Source organism: Ceratosolen solmsi, unplaced genomic scaffold (assembly GCF_000503995.2).
Source record: "Ceratosolen solmsi marchali unplaced genomic scaffold, CerSol_1.0 scaffold3, whole genome shotgun sequence".
Lineage (NCBI taxonomy): Eukaryota > Metazoa > Arthropoda > Insecta > Hymenoptera > Agaonidae > Ceratosolen > Ceratosolen solmsi.
In genome coordinates, this window is record NW_011948428.1 from 5,507,073 (window position 1) to 5,522,864 (window position 15,792).

At 28.9% G+C, this 15,792-nt stretch overlaps 1 protein-coding gene across 1 annotated transcript in view; it reads left to right on the forward strand.

The window, feature by feature from the left end:
- Positions 1–15,792, forward strand: part of LOC105363720 (uncharacterized) — a 219,286-nt gene that overhangs the window by 55,842 nt on the left and 147,652 nt on the right. The gene's annotated exons all lie outside the window — the stretch shown is intronic.

The window sequence follows — 15,792 nt, forward strand, 5'->3', positions numbered from 1 at the left end:
TAGGGAAATCATAAAATGTTAAATCATTATACTACAAGAAGTAGAAAAGGAGAGATAATGTTTCTAGCTCAATGCATTTACTAATCAATAAAACTTGTTTTAGAATTCCATGTAGAATTAGAATTTTTATAGTAGAAACTTTTCTTCTAAAATAGAATGACTATAAAAGTGTTTCCTTCGTTGTTACATTAAATAAACATCAATAGTTCAAGCTATAAAATTTTCAAAAATTATTTTAACGTATGTAAAAACTAAATCAGTAATTGCACCAAAAGAAAATATCAAAATTGAAAAATATGATTATTTTTATTTTTTATTTTATATAACTAATAAACTATGAGGCTGATAATGGACAGAAATTTATACTTATTTTTAATTTAAATAAATAATCATAATTAACCAATTTTTATTTCCTTACTTTTATGAAATATTGCAAATACGACTTATTAAAAAAATGATAACGAGTGTGATAACAGTAATTTATACGTGATTTTTATAACAGAGATTGTACTATTAAATGTAACTAAAGCTCGTAAAAGATTTTTTAATTATGCAATTATCGTTATGATATATTGTATTAAAAAAAATGTAGATTTTTATTATAAAGCTGAAAAAGAAGTTTTTTTTTTTTTTTTATTAATTATAGTAAAATGTATAAAGATATGCCATAAAAATTTTATTAATGTATTCTTAATTATACATTTAAAACTAATTTGCAGTTATCACGAAATTAAGAATCAAATATTCTAGTGAAGTTCAAAGTAATAAGTCCAGATTTCCTCGCTATATTATGGAGCATCAAATTACAAAAAAAAATTATACCCTCCAGTGAGCTATAATTTACACGAAAAAGGGGTCGAAGGAAAAATTCTGATCCCTTGACAACTTCGTCTCAATTTTCTCTTACGTGTGTTCGCGAACCTGTAACATAGCATTTGGAGTTTAAAAAACTACCAAAAACGAAAAGACAAAGTTTCTAACTCAAATAAGCAGAAAAAGACAAAAAACAGGACAGCAAAAACAGAGAAAAGAACGTGAAAACGAGACACAGGGAGGGTGAGAAAGAAACAAGTCGGTAAGATAGGAAAGGAAGAGGAAAGGAGACAGAACACCTTAGCTTCTTTGGCCAACATCCAATTACACGACGTTCCTTTAATAATTATGCAGCTCTGAGTTTAGATCGAGAGAGGGAGAGAGCAAGAGAGAGAGAGAGAGAGAGAGAGAGAGACAGAGCCGAGAGAGTACAGAACAAGAGCGAAAGCGTGAGCGCGCACACGAAAGAGACCGAGATAGAAAGAAAGAGAGAGTTAAAGCGAGAAGGTGGAGAATCGTAGGAGGCAGCAGCGTACACCATAGCACGTCTTTAATTTGGCTATCGGTCTTTTCTCTCTCGCACACTCCGTCTTTCTTTATTCTACTATGCGCTACCTCGTTTTCGCTCCTCTCGTTCGTAACGAGTAAGAGAGATGGACAGAGTTTCACTAAAAATCACCGCTGCTGCGCCACCGCCTGGGGCGCCGTACGTGGGAACGTCGTATAGAATAGCCTACCCGAAGGATCTCTCATTGCCTCTCTTTCTCACTCACTTACTCATTCACTCGCTCACTCACTCGCTCACTCACTCGCTCACTCACTCACTCACTCACTCACTTACTCATTCACTGTCTCTCTCTCTCTCTCTCTCTCTCTCCCATCCTCTCTCACTCTGATTCTCTGGAGCACCGTAGCATGGGTGGCCGTCTGTGCAGGATTTTCGTCTGTTCGCTGGATGAATGTCCTTGGTCTCGTCCGAGAGCCTAGAACCGATCTATGCGATCAAATTATCGGAATAAATATATTTTCTTGTATCTATTATTGGCCTAATTTGCGTGATAATTACACGCGGAAAATAGCGATGCTCTTAATGGTTAATAACAAGTAAATAGCGTGTAATAAAACTATTATTGTGTTTATTGTATATAAAGTAATTAATTTGGGGTTCCAGTTTCACACTTACGAATCTAAAGTGTCAAGTCAACAAATTAGTCACGTTTTTATGATATAGATAAATATTTGATTTTCTATAATATTTATTCTATAGAAAGACAAGCAAATTGAAACATAAAAGTTTTTTTTTTTTTTATCTTTTTGACATTTTTTTAACTTTGCAAGCTAATTTTGACTTTTTTAATTTTGCAAGCTAAAATTTACGACAAGTATCGTTGGATATTCATTATAATTAAGAATACAAATAATGCAAATATAAATTAATAAATAATTCACATTCTTTTGCCTGAATACCAAAATGCGAATCTTTAACTTATATATCCTGTGTGCTGGAAAAAAGTTTATCGATATTAAAACTATACAGTTTGTAATACTCTGTAATTTATCATTGCCATTAATAGTGATTAATTTGTTAAATAAATAAAATTAGAGATAAATTATGTCAATTCTAATTATGCTATTGTCATAAAAAAAAAAAAAAAAAAAAAAAAAAAAAAAAAATTTACATCAGATATGTGTATACTGCTGCAAATGCTTTGTAAATTTGTTCTTTCGTTTATTTTATAAAGCATTTACAACAAGCACATTATGACATATTTCAAAAACATTGTAATCCGCTACTAAATCAAAATCGCTTGTACTTAATTACATACAAATTTATACAACCATTTTAAATACATTGATAAATAAATCAGATGACTATTTTTTCATTTTTATCTTCATTCGTCGATTTTTCCCATATATTTATTTACAAGCTTCTTTTCCTTTTCGTTGTCATGCTTCTGATAGCCTCTAATTGGCTTTCTTACCCAAAGAATTCATTTATCTATACAAGTGTGACTATCTCGACGAAAATCTTCTTTATCCTCTTTCTATTCTAGATCTTTTTATCTAACTTTATTCATTCTATCAATTTCTAATTTATCGGATGCCTCGCGCTCCGCATAATTTGACAGATGCAGATTTTTCGCCTTTAAAGGACTCAGTCTCCCTCTCAGCTCGATGAATAACTTTTAAAATAGCTACAAAGGACTATTAACAACAGGAAGACTTACAAATACAGGCACAAAATGAGCAGATCAAATTAATAATCCGTGGATCTGAACGATGAAATTCATTTTCGACGCCAAAGATACATCGATCGTTTCTCATTTTTTTCCATTCTTTTATTTATTTTTGTCTTTGTTGATTAACTAGAAGATAAAGACGAAGATCAAACATGAAATAAAACATTTTCGCCAGAGTTTCTATAGTGGGTGGTCTTCGTACAAATTATGCGAATTGATTAATTGAATGATAATAGAGCATTTAAATTGTCATAACACTACCTCTCGTTGATAATAGCCTTAAGCAATATTAAGGATATGATTCATCAATTGCATTTCTATCGCTAATTTCTCAAATTATTATTAATTTTTAGAAATATCATTAGAAGCAGATTATTCTTAATACTTTCGTAAAAGTACTATTTTACAATTGAAATTTAACTTCATATGAATCGAATTGAAATTTTTAAGGTGAGAATTATATTTTCATGATTGTACATGTATTTTTATACATTAAATTTGATCATAAATTATTTCTCTTCAAATATAAAAGAGTTTATAGATAAGTGACATATTACTGTTTGAAAATTCAATAGTAAATTTCGACTTGTTATTATTATTATTATTATTATTATTTTTTTTTTTTAATTTTTTTTTTCTATTAATTTAATATATCTTATCCAATATGATAAAAGTGCGAATGATTGTATATGTCCATGTGCGCGCGTATGGGTGTGACGTGTATTTATTCCAAGTGAAAACTATTATATTTTCTCAATTAAGAAATCTTTTTAGGCTATTGAACTGAAATTTTTGTTAAATTTCTTTCGTCATTCTTCCGAATAGAATCTGCGAATGGAAAATAATCGTTTCCCTACTACATTATTAACGATTGTTTTATTGATAATGTACTACATAAAATAATAATAATTCGCTATATTTATATAAGGATAACTTTCAATAATTTTGTACTATCGCTAAAAAATATTTAACAAAGCAATTTAATTGGAATATAAAATATTATGATATATCTCGACTGAAAAAGGAAAGAATTCAAGTGTCATCGATTAAACTTGGCTCTCCTGGTATTTATTTGTCGCAATGATTGCTCGTGCAGCTCCGACAGATTCGCATGGACGAAAAAATCGAGCCTGCAGCATCGATCGTCGAAATCCACCTAATGAAGATTGAAGGCTCTTGTTTTGCGATTTTAGATCGTGTAACCGTGCCAGCAGTGCACGAGTATTTCACGATATTCTCTTATCCGAAATTACTGGTTAGGTGTATGTTCATTATTACGCGTGGGCCGAGCTAACTGCCAACGTGAATAGGGATAAAAAGGGTGATTAGAGCAGCCATTGAGTCGCGAACTGCGAGACTTTAGTACTCTTGTTCTCTCTCATCACCTCTCTCTCTACCTTACCCCACCCCGCCCCGCCAGCTCGCTATCACTCTCTCTCTCTCTCTCTCTCTCTCTCTCTCTCTCTCGTTCATGCTCTTCTTTGCAGACGCGCAGGCGCACACGCGTACGCAAGGGTAATGTACGTATGCCAACAATGACGATGTAATGCTAAACCAAGGAATTACTGGTAGCAAAATGGGCGCGTGCCATCGTGGTGGGAGAAAATTGAGGAGCACTCTTGAGTATCGTGATGCGCGCGTTTCAAGGAGCATTTTTTTATCTGCATTTTTTATCTTCAGGCTATTTACCTATTTATTGAGAAATTCCAAAAGCACATTTTGCAGTATACATTAGGTGTATGCTCAGGTTGTTTTTAACATTTTTTCTCCATTTTAATGTGTTTTGGATTATTGATTATGCATAGTCGATTTTAGGATTAGCCAATTGCAATTGAATCGCAATCAATTTTATTAGCGTTTGTATGCTTTACTTGCTTCCAATATGAATTCAATAAATTAAGCTCATAAAACAAGAGTTACTAAGGACTAAGAGTTTACTGAAAATTAAGCTATAAAATAAGAAGTCCAAACATATCGTGAAGTAAAATAATAAATAATGTCGTTAAAAGTAATAAAGTAATTTATATTTTATAAAAAATTGTTAAGCTATATTCAAGGTATAATTACTTTGCATTTCATAGCACTAATATTGATAAGACTTTATCACCTCTACTCAAATACCAAGATTTTTCGAATATATTTTTATCAACCTGTATATACGTATTATTAATTTAAAAATTCGTATTAATATATATATATATATATATATATATATATATATATATATATATATATATATATATATCACCATCGGCTAACGTATAGCAAGAAAATAAATACTTTTCTTGTAAATTACTACCATTCGTGTAAATCTTTTCATCTATACAATGTGTATTTTCTAGAGGCCAAGAACAACTTGCTATATTTGTAAACATGTATCAAGTAGCCATTTCGTTTTTCATTATGATAGATTTGGACTGACAATGATTCTTTGTAAGTTTCGTCGTTCATATTTACGATGAAGTCAATTCTCTTTCTCCTTTACTCTTCCATCTATTTTGGCGACCAGCGGATGCATCCGCGAGAACGGAATATAATAGGCAATAAAATTTGACAAGTTGACTGACGTGTGCCTGCTTTTCGACTCTAATTATCCAAACTCAGAGAAAATAAGGGAGATTTCGAGGCTACACTTTAAATCCGAAGAAATACGTTTCAGGTAAATATTCAGAGGTTATCGTAAATTATTGGCTCTTTACATTGATAATAAAAAATATTGATAATAAAAGTATTATTTTGAAGAATTATTGGTAAATACTTTGATAAATTAAAATAGCCATTGTTCCGTGGGTTTAACGGCAATATCGGTGGATATTAATAAATTCGAAATAATTGGTCAATCGATCTATTTATTAAAGTATAATAATTATTAATAAATCAAGGGGCATTATTTTATTACATGATTACAAAGATTAAGATTAACGTTTTTATATTTTTACTTCTTGACATTTGTAGAGAACAAAGATAAGTATAAATCAATTGTAACATTTTTTAATGCAACAAGTTTAATTATTATATTTTATTATTTAGAATTCTAAATCTTACATAAGCATTATAACACATTATGCATATAAATTTTCTAATTTACTTAGTCATATTCAAAATATGTATTATCAATCATAAACCTCTATCTTCTCTCCATTATATACACGTTTTTTTTCTTCCATTTATACACTTGTATACACATCTCAATTGCCAATAGACACAATAAGAAGATAAATCTTTAATAAATAATAGACGGCGACCCTTGAAAATCATATTCTTCCGATAGATCAAGTCGATATTCAAATAGTATTCTTCTTGATCTGAGTGCAGGCGATGAGAACGAAAACGACGAATATAATAAGCGAGGCCAGTGATTCTTTTCGTTTTTCTTCCACATAATATATTCGGCCACCACAGATGGATTTAATAATCAGAAAATATTGATAGTTATCAGGCATTCGATTTTATGATTTTATTTTCTTTCACTCGTTAAATTATCGAGATGGAAGTTGCTTGCCCGTTCAATGACGACGGTTGATATAGTGAAAACGCGTATTAGTTTTATAGATGTACATTAGAGTTTTGAAGATTTCAATTGTTGAGAAATTTAAGTATCGTAATACTTGTACGTAATTTATCATTTCAATTAAAATATTTATCGAATTATTTATATTTGCTTACCAAGACGATAATCAATGCATGTCAGCAATCGTAATTCGAATTAATCAGTTATCCTTGTTACTATCGATTGCTTCTTGCTGTTATAGAATTATTTATTTGAAAAATCAACTATATAAATTACTTAAAGTATGAAAATCACATTTCTAATCTAATATATATCAGAATTTTTTAACAATTTGTTAACGAACCGATTTCACGAATTATACAATTTACAGATATATTTTCATATGTCGCTAAAATATATTTTATAGATTGATAAATAATGTTCCCATTATAAAGATTTCCACACACACTCACCCACCCACCCACCCCATCCACTCCCCCCCCCCCCCCACACACGCATATATATGATTATACTGATTGTGATTCATCATGATAACGGTCATACGATTCAAAAAGATTATCTCGTCGGTTTCACGTTATAATTAAATGCAAATTAATCAAAATCCGACGATCGTATCTTATATTTTCTTACATTTCAGCTGAATAGAAATCTTCACCTAGTCTAAACAAAAATTGAATAAAATTTAAGCTGCAAAATTGTTATGCAGAAATTTTGCTGAGCTGTTATGGCAAAATGAGTGGCTGGAAACAGGTGCATGGACACTCTAGATAGGATGAATCAGCGTTGTAGAAAAAGACTTGGAAACCTAAAATAAATGATACCTGTAAGGAAACAGTTTTGCTAGAAAACATTTAATTCATAATTAAGTATCTAAAGTAATCGAATGCAGGTCTAAGTGAAGCAATCTATGCGAAGGCATGATGATGTTTCAACACATTGACATACTAAATAAGTAAAATAAAGATTCTTGTAGAAAAGACGTATACTATTTATATAAATGTATATATATATATATATATTAAATATTATTTAATGAAATAGAATAAAAATATTTAGTAAATGATTAATTCACATTTAAAAAAATATTTATCAGTAATATAATATTCGCGGGTCACGCAAGAATGATTAAATAATATCCAATTTCAAATTTGAGAATTCATAAAAGATTTATATATATATATATATATATAGTGAAAAATCTGAATTCTGAATAAAAAAATATATCTATCTCACTATAAATCTCTGTATCTGTTTAGTACCCAAAGAACGTGAAACGCATTGACAAGCTAATAACTCTTCAAACCTTAATTGCGCATTCAATCGATTCTTATCAGTTAGATCTTACCTTTTTTAAGGATAGTCTTATGAATTTTCGTAGCCCCCGCAAGTATGAAAAAAATCGTTTAATGAATAAATGCCTTTTTTTTTTTTACTTAACGCAAAAATTTTCGATTACCAACTCGATTGAAAGATATCTACCCCGGTTTGTGGTTAATGGAGAAGTCTGTAATATAACTAAATTAATAAATCAAAGGCGCAATATACGTGGCCATCAATGTAATATTTATAAAATTTATAATGAAATGTTAGGGTATTCGGATATTCTTTAATGAGCTTTCCTACGGAGATAAATCACGTAATTGACCTACAAGAGATACATTTTTTACAATTTATTTTTATTTTGTTTTATTTTATTTACGTTGATTAAGAAAGCTATAAAATGATTTTATAAGAAAATCAAAATTTTTATAATATGTACATTTGCTTGGAATATCATAATGAAATTAATGAAAAAATAAACAAGGCATTACTTTTATAATATATTTTTCGTATTAAAATATCCCTTGCTTCGTATGTATATACATATACATAGGATGATGATACCAATTGAATTCCAAGTAATTAAATCAAAGTATAATATTAAATTAATGCTATCTAGTTTATTTCAACACAACAATATGAAATACATGTCAAAGGCACACAGAGAGAAATATATTTATGATTTACAAAAATACTTATAAATTTTATAAAAATGATTTTCTAAAATTCTCGTGTTTTTCATTTTCCATTTTAAAAGTGGTTCAAGGACGAGTGTATACTTTAATCAATATTAGTGAAATTTTAATAGAATATTCTAGTAAAGAAATATCTCAAATATATCTAAAAATACTTTAATACATAATATCTTGTTTTTTCAAATTTTAAATAATCAAATATTTACGTTTAACTCCACTAGGATACGCATTATACGCGAAAGAAATTCTTGTTGGTTTTACATACAAGTCTAATACTCTTCCACGAATTAAATTTGATATCGAGTATAAAATTTCTTATAAAATGGCTTTAATACACTTTTATTATATTGTATTAACCGATGCTAATTTATAGAAGTTTATAGAAGTTCGTTTAGCCAAATATATTTTATGCTAAAAAGCCGTTCATTTTGTATAAAAACAACGAAAGTCGCCAACATCGTAATAACTCGTTTCTCAAAATACAGGATGAAAAGAACGAAAGAGATAACGAGAAGTAAAGAAAATCATAAAAAGCAAATGGCACGAAAGGGCGGAGAAAGTAAAGCATGAGATATAATGAAAAAAGCTCGGCTGAATAAAAGCGACAGAAACGGGTCAGCGGATAGTTCCAGATGACGATGAAACACGGCGGTAGTAGTTCCAGCGGATGGATAATTATACAATCGGCGTCGGTGCGGAGCCTTGGTCGCGTAAGGTTTCAATGATACACCTGTTACGAGAGACAGTAGGCAAGAGAGATAGATAGATAGATGGATAGATAGATAGGTAGATAGATAGATAGATGGATGGATAGATGGATGGGGCGAGGATGGGTGAGGGAGAGAGATGAACGGAGAAAAGACGGTGGGCTCATTACATTGTTGCACTGTGCCACGCCAGACTGACTTTACGCTGTTTCTGGGAATCTCCTCCTTCTTTGTCGTTTTTTTGTACCGCTGTTCTACGCGCACATCTCACTCTCTGTTTATGCCTCTTTCGCTCCTTCTCATTTCTCGGCTTCCCTGCCGCCTTTTCTAATGAGTGTCTCCATCCGTAGATCTGTCTTCGTCTCTTCCGGCGGCCAAGCGTCTCATCTCTTCACCTTACCGTTGCCGCTGCACAAGGGAAATAAGATAGATAGATAGATATAGAGCGAGAGAGAGAGAGAGAGAGAGTGCGTATGTTTGTGTGTGGTTGCGAGAGAGATAAAGAGGGGGCGGTGGGGATAGAGGGAGAAAGAGCGAGATAGATAGATAAAGAGAGAGAGAGAGAGTGTGAGAGAGAGTGAGAGAGAGAGAGAGTGAGAGAGAGAGAGAGAGAGTGAGACACTTTTTAATGGCCGTACACGGCCGTTCGTCGAATCTATGGGAGAATCACCAGGGGTATAATGAACTTGTCGGTTAACCCGGTATCTTTTCTGAAACAGGTATTCAAAGGATTTGGCAAATTTTTAAGTCGCACTCATTCCTTATCCCATAACGCGCTTTTTTGATAAAAGCTTTGGAAAAACGAAAGCATTGAATCATAAACGATAAGACACGTCTTTACTTTCTATGACGAGGGCAGAAAATGTTGAGATGTCTATGGTTTTAATTTGGAGAAAAATTGCATGAGAATGCGATTCGTCATTTTGTAATCATTTTACATATATAAAACGTGCTTTGTATCATTAGATAAACATTTTTACAATCAATATTTGTTAATTGAAAATGTTAAAAATTATTTGAAATATGATTCATAATTATTAAAGCCTATTCAAGTTTGCCAATTATCTAAATTTTTATTTATGATCTTACCTATATGTATATATTATATATTTCATATAAATTACAATTATGGTAGGACATTTTAAAGCTTTAAAATTAGAAGAATGTATTTATTAAAAAAAATGTATTTATGTAAATTATAAAGTAACCTACTATATATTTTTATTTAATTCATTATTTAAATATATGAAAAGATTTCAACATTCTTTTCAACACGTTTTAACATTTGTATATATGAAAAGCTTGGATTTCTGAAATCTTACCTACTACAAATTAAAATATCGTATAAATGTATATTTATTTTGTATTGAGTATAAATAAAAAAGAAGTTTAAAAAGAAATATCTTACAAAAATTGAATACTGTATTTTTTTTTTTTTTATAAAGTACATCAATGACAAGGCCATAAATTTTAAATTATTTTATAATTTTTCTTATATTCTGATCAAAGCATGTGCGTTCGTTGATTTAGCGAGAAAACAAATTACGTAATCAACAAATTAAAAACAAAATATCATTTAGGCGCCTGATTAAATCTCACTATTAATTGGACCTTCAATAATGCTTAATAAACATTACGCTTATATTTCATTAAATTATCATCAGTATTTCTAGACGTGTTGATACCTCTATCTACTGGTCAGACAAATCCGACTTATTCTACTTAAAAAATAAACATCCTATTTCAGATAAATTTTTTAAAAATTAATTTGATTTTCAATTTATTTTTAATAGACATCCTAATATTTAACTTGCAACAATAATTTATTATTAATAAATAATATAAGTTTCAAATAATTTTTCAATTACAGTCGTACATATTTCTAAGTAGATTTATTTTATTGTTCAATTACTTCTTTTTTCATACAAATATAGGATGTTTATTGAAAAATCATAATTTTTAACAATATAGAGCGTATAAAATTTATGTAACGCAAAATTTAAAGCCATTCTTAATAAAGTTTATTTGACTTACACATAAATTTGTTTTCTGCTTGTGTGAACATCGAAACATATTTCTTCACGGCGTTCGAAGTAAGAAAATATAATTTTCTACAGGGACTAAGGATAGCGACCACCTGTATTGTAAAAGTCTTTCAATAGTTCAGCAACTCGACAAGAGATTCTTTACTCTCATAGTTTTCATGTCTTTAACCTTTTTTGTCTTATCGCAACTGATTAAAAAATTTCATTTATATCGATTTGATCGAATGTAATGGAGTATGTAACGAGTAATGGAAATTATTTTTCAATATAAAGCTTATCAATGTAGCACTTTCATAAGATTCATAAGATAAGAATATCAACAATTAATATTTTCAATGATAGAAAAGTATTTTTCTTTTCCATTATTATTACTATCCATACCCATTTTAACATAATTATTATGAAAAATCATTACCGTTAGTTGATCGAGTAGTCTTGACAAATATTAAGTAGAAAAAAAAACTTACTTTAAATAAAATTAACAATTATTAAAATTTTTTTTAAATAATCTATTCAATTATAATATGAATTATTATAATTATATAAAGGAAACAAATAATTAATAATAAATAAAAAACGACTTAAAATTATTTTTAAAAACTACGTCTTTTTATGATATTTTTGGATGATATTTTTTGAATCCAATTAGTGATCTTATTAAAGATAAATCATATTTAAAATGATTGAATTCTTCTTCTCCTATAGAATAATAAATTAGCTTCTCAGTTAAAATATTCAACTATTTTTTTATCTATAGAATACGCTTACTATCAATACCTTATGTAATATATATATATATATATATATATATATATATATATATTATATTGTAGGCTAAATCATAACAATTAATTACATTAATATGTAAGTTAGTGGATATAATTTACTTTTTACTTAGTAATTCCACACCTACAGACTATACAAAATTGTTTTCTCAGTAATTTTTTTAAACTTATTTAGTTAAAAATGTCTTCCGAGCTAAATATAGCTTTTTTTTTTTTATTATTACGACGGAAAACGGAATATCTAAGTACAAATTATAATTAATTACAAAATACTTCGAACATTCTTTCATTATCCGTAGCAATTTAATTTTATTTATCTTTTTCCTTCATTCGCGCACATTTACATATAGTATGCGCTCTTAGTCATATAGAGTGAGCGAGGTACACTGAACGTGTTCAAAAACTTGCACTTTAATATAATTTTCTAGAGGATATATATATATATATATATTCTTCATCTCATTCTTTTTTTGATTTATCTACTTATCTACTATCTATTCATATCCATATTTGTTTCTTAGCTTTCTTGTATATCCAGATCGGGAGCAACTAATTAGCTACATCAATTCATTAGTATTCGTAAGGGCTCACCTCACACATTTTTTATTATTATGCACACGACTTACAATATTGAAATTTAAACTGAAGTATTCTTTAGTATAAAATAATAAATGAGATAGTAAGCTCGATAATGAAAATATAGAGAAATAGAAGGAAACGTAGTGTACTGAAATAACAAATGCATATATTGAAGTTACAAACACATGCACGTATATTTAAGAGAATGTCAATATTATTATAATTATTTATAATTAAATTAATATATGCATTTTATATAAATACTGTATCAAATATAACAAAAATAAGATAAATTATGCTGCAATAATTATTGCATTAATATATAATATGATTTAGTATAAAATAATTAATTAGTCATGATTTAATAAAAGTACTTCGTGGGTCGTAATTAATAGTAAATTATCATTTTTCCTAAATAAATTATTCATATTAAACTATTTTATTAGCAAAATAATTTATATAAAATTGGAGACTCTAATAGTATTATTATGTTGAAAATTTTCGACAAGTAGCACATTAAATGACTTTATTTCCTTGATTTTTATTAATCTAATAAAGCCATCATAGTCAACAATATCAATTATATTATAATTTTTACTTTGTCTTTGCAATTTACCTTTTATTAATATATATATATTAGGAACGAGATTGTAATAAAAATAATAATTGTTCTTTTATATAGTAGACATAAAAAAAAAAATTCCAACATTACATTTCGTTACCATGACCAGAAAGTTTGTCTTATTATGACAAAAAATATTTTATTTGTTTCTGTGAAAAGTATAATTAGTCAGCTAAGTATTTCAGAGTAAAAACAATTTCTGATAATAATTTTGATGCTTCGACTTGAAAAAAAGAGGAAAAAGTAAGAATGAAGGGAAGAAAATGACGCAAAAAGAGAAATCGAAAATCACGATGCACTTGAAAGAACCTGCGACGATTTCGAATCATTTCAAATTCACTCGCGGAAAGAAAGATAGACAGAGAGAGAGAGAGAGAGAGAGAGAGAGAGAAAGAATTTGTGTGCGTGCGTGCACGCGCACGCATGCATATGTAAGAGGGAGTAGATATTTATATGCATGTATAGGTATATGTATATATATATATATATATATATATATATATATATAGAGAGAGAGAGAGAGAGAGAGAGAGTCGTTAAGAAAAAGAAAGAGAAAATAGGCGGTGGATCCAAAAAAGGGTGAAAGGGGGACAAGCACACATGCGCATGGAATGCCGGATGGATGGATTGTGTGCAGTCACGACTAAAATGACGTCATACCACTTATGGTAGTAGCGTATCGTCGGCGAGTGTAGGCAGACTACTGGAGGTCTCATACCGAGGCTTCCTTTCTTATTTTCTTTTCATCTCCAGCGCATCATACTATGAGCTTTCTTCTTTCATCGCCCTCCAATCTTAATCCGCAAAACCGAGTGAATCAATCGTGACCGCTAATGAGCGAAAAATGAGTGCAATTTTTTCTCTCCCCTATATCCATGGATCGATAGGTTCTTATTCTCATTAGTTTATGTTGTCAATTGACGGTTTAATATATCAAATTTCCAAGCTTCAATCTCTTTATTATTTATGCTAGTATCCTTTCATTCCTAATTCATAAAGCATTAAAGGAATTAATTCAATCGAAGGACTTGCACTTTCGTCCTATTCTCATGCAAAAAAATATCCATGCATTTTTAGATTTTATCGTAGGTTAAACAATTCTCTACATCATAAATGTAATACAAAATCTATATGAAATTACATTAGTGATTAAAAATAAAACCATTTATTTTCTTATGAAAATTGTCGAAAAGTGACTCTATAGAAATTAGTATTGATATATATTAAATTTTTCACAAAAATATTTCAAACCATGACAATTTATTAATTCAATTACGTTCGATATTTAACCACATCAATTTATTATTTTGTTTTTGAAAGTGTATTTCTAATAATTGAAACTTATTTATATATATAAATTTATAGTATAAAATATCTGCACACAAATCTCTTAAATTTAAACAAGATATCAGATAAAAAATTGAATTGTAAGTTTATATAAAGTAATTATAATATATATATATATATATATATATATATATATATATATATATATATATCTCGCAATAAAATTGTAATTTCGATTGAAATTATATAATTAATATGAAGTTTTGATTATCTTAAATATATTGATGTAATATCTAGAGTGTCTTAAGTATAATTTAGTTTGGTTTTTGTAAAAAAAAAAGTGAAACCTGAGCATGCAATTTATTTCATTATTAATCATTAACCAGTTATCGTTATATTATATCGTTAGGAGATTTAGTTTTTTAAAAATACAGCATAAATTAAAGTATAAATACTTTAAAATAATTTTCAAAATTATATTTGTATAAATTTTCTCATCTCCGATCAATGTATTTAAAGTTAGTCTACTAGGTGAATATTTAAGTTGTACTTGATTTTTTTATTTTATGTTTGTATGCTTAAATATAACATTCCAATTAACAAGTTATAAATACTTAAAATGAAACGGGTCTTGAGAGAAGTAATACGCGTAGTTACTTGTACTTGGCTATAATTCAGATTCTGAAAAAATTATGACTCCGTAAATTAAATTTTTTCATGCAAGTGTACACATGTAGAATATTCTCATTTATGTTTTATCATACATAACTATATTGAATCCTGTATTAATATTATATAATTATTTCACAATATAATTTTATGCAGAAATTTATGTAGTGTCAATGATACCTTAAGTGTCTATTTTATCACCTCTCGTCGATTGGAAAATATTATTTTCATTATGTAAATCATCATTACAAATATACAAAGTATGCAAAAGAATTGAGCAGGTGCGTTAAAAAAATATCAAAGGTATAATATTCTATCTTACAAATACGTATTATTGGACCATCAAGAAATTTCAGCATAACCTAGCTGAAACAAGCTTTGTCCTGAAAACGGAATTCCTGGACTAACCATAATAGTCGACTCCCCTGCAAAAAGATTGCACCGTAACTCACCGAAAATAAGGCGGAAAAAATGCTTAAAATAAAACAACGTACACAAAACTGCGAAGCACCTCAGCAG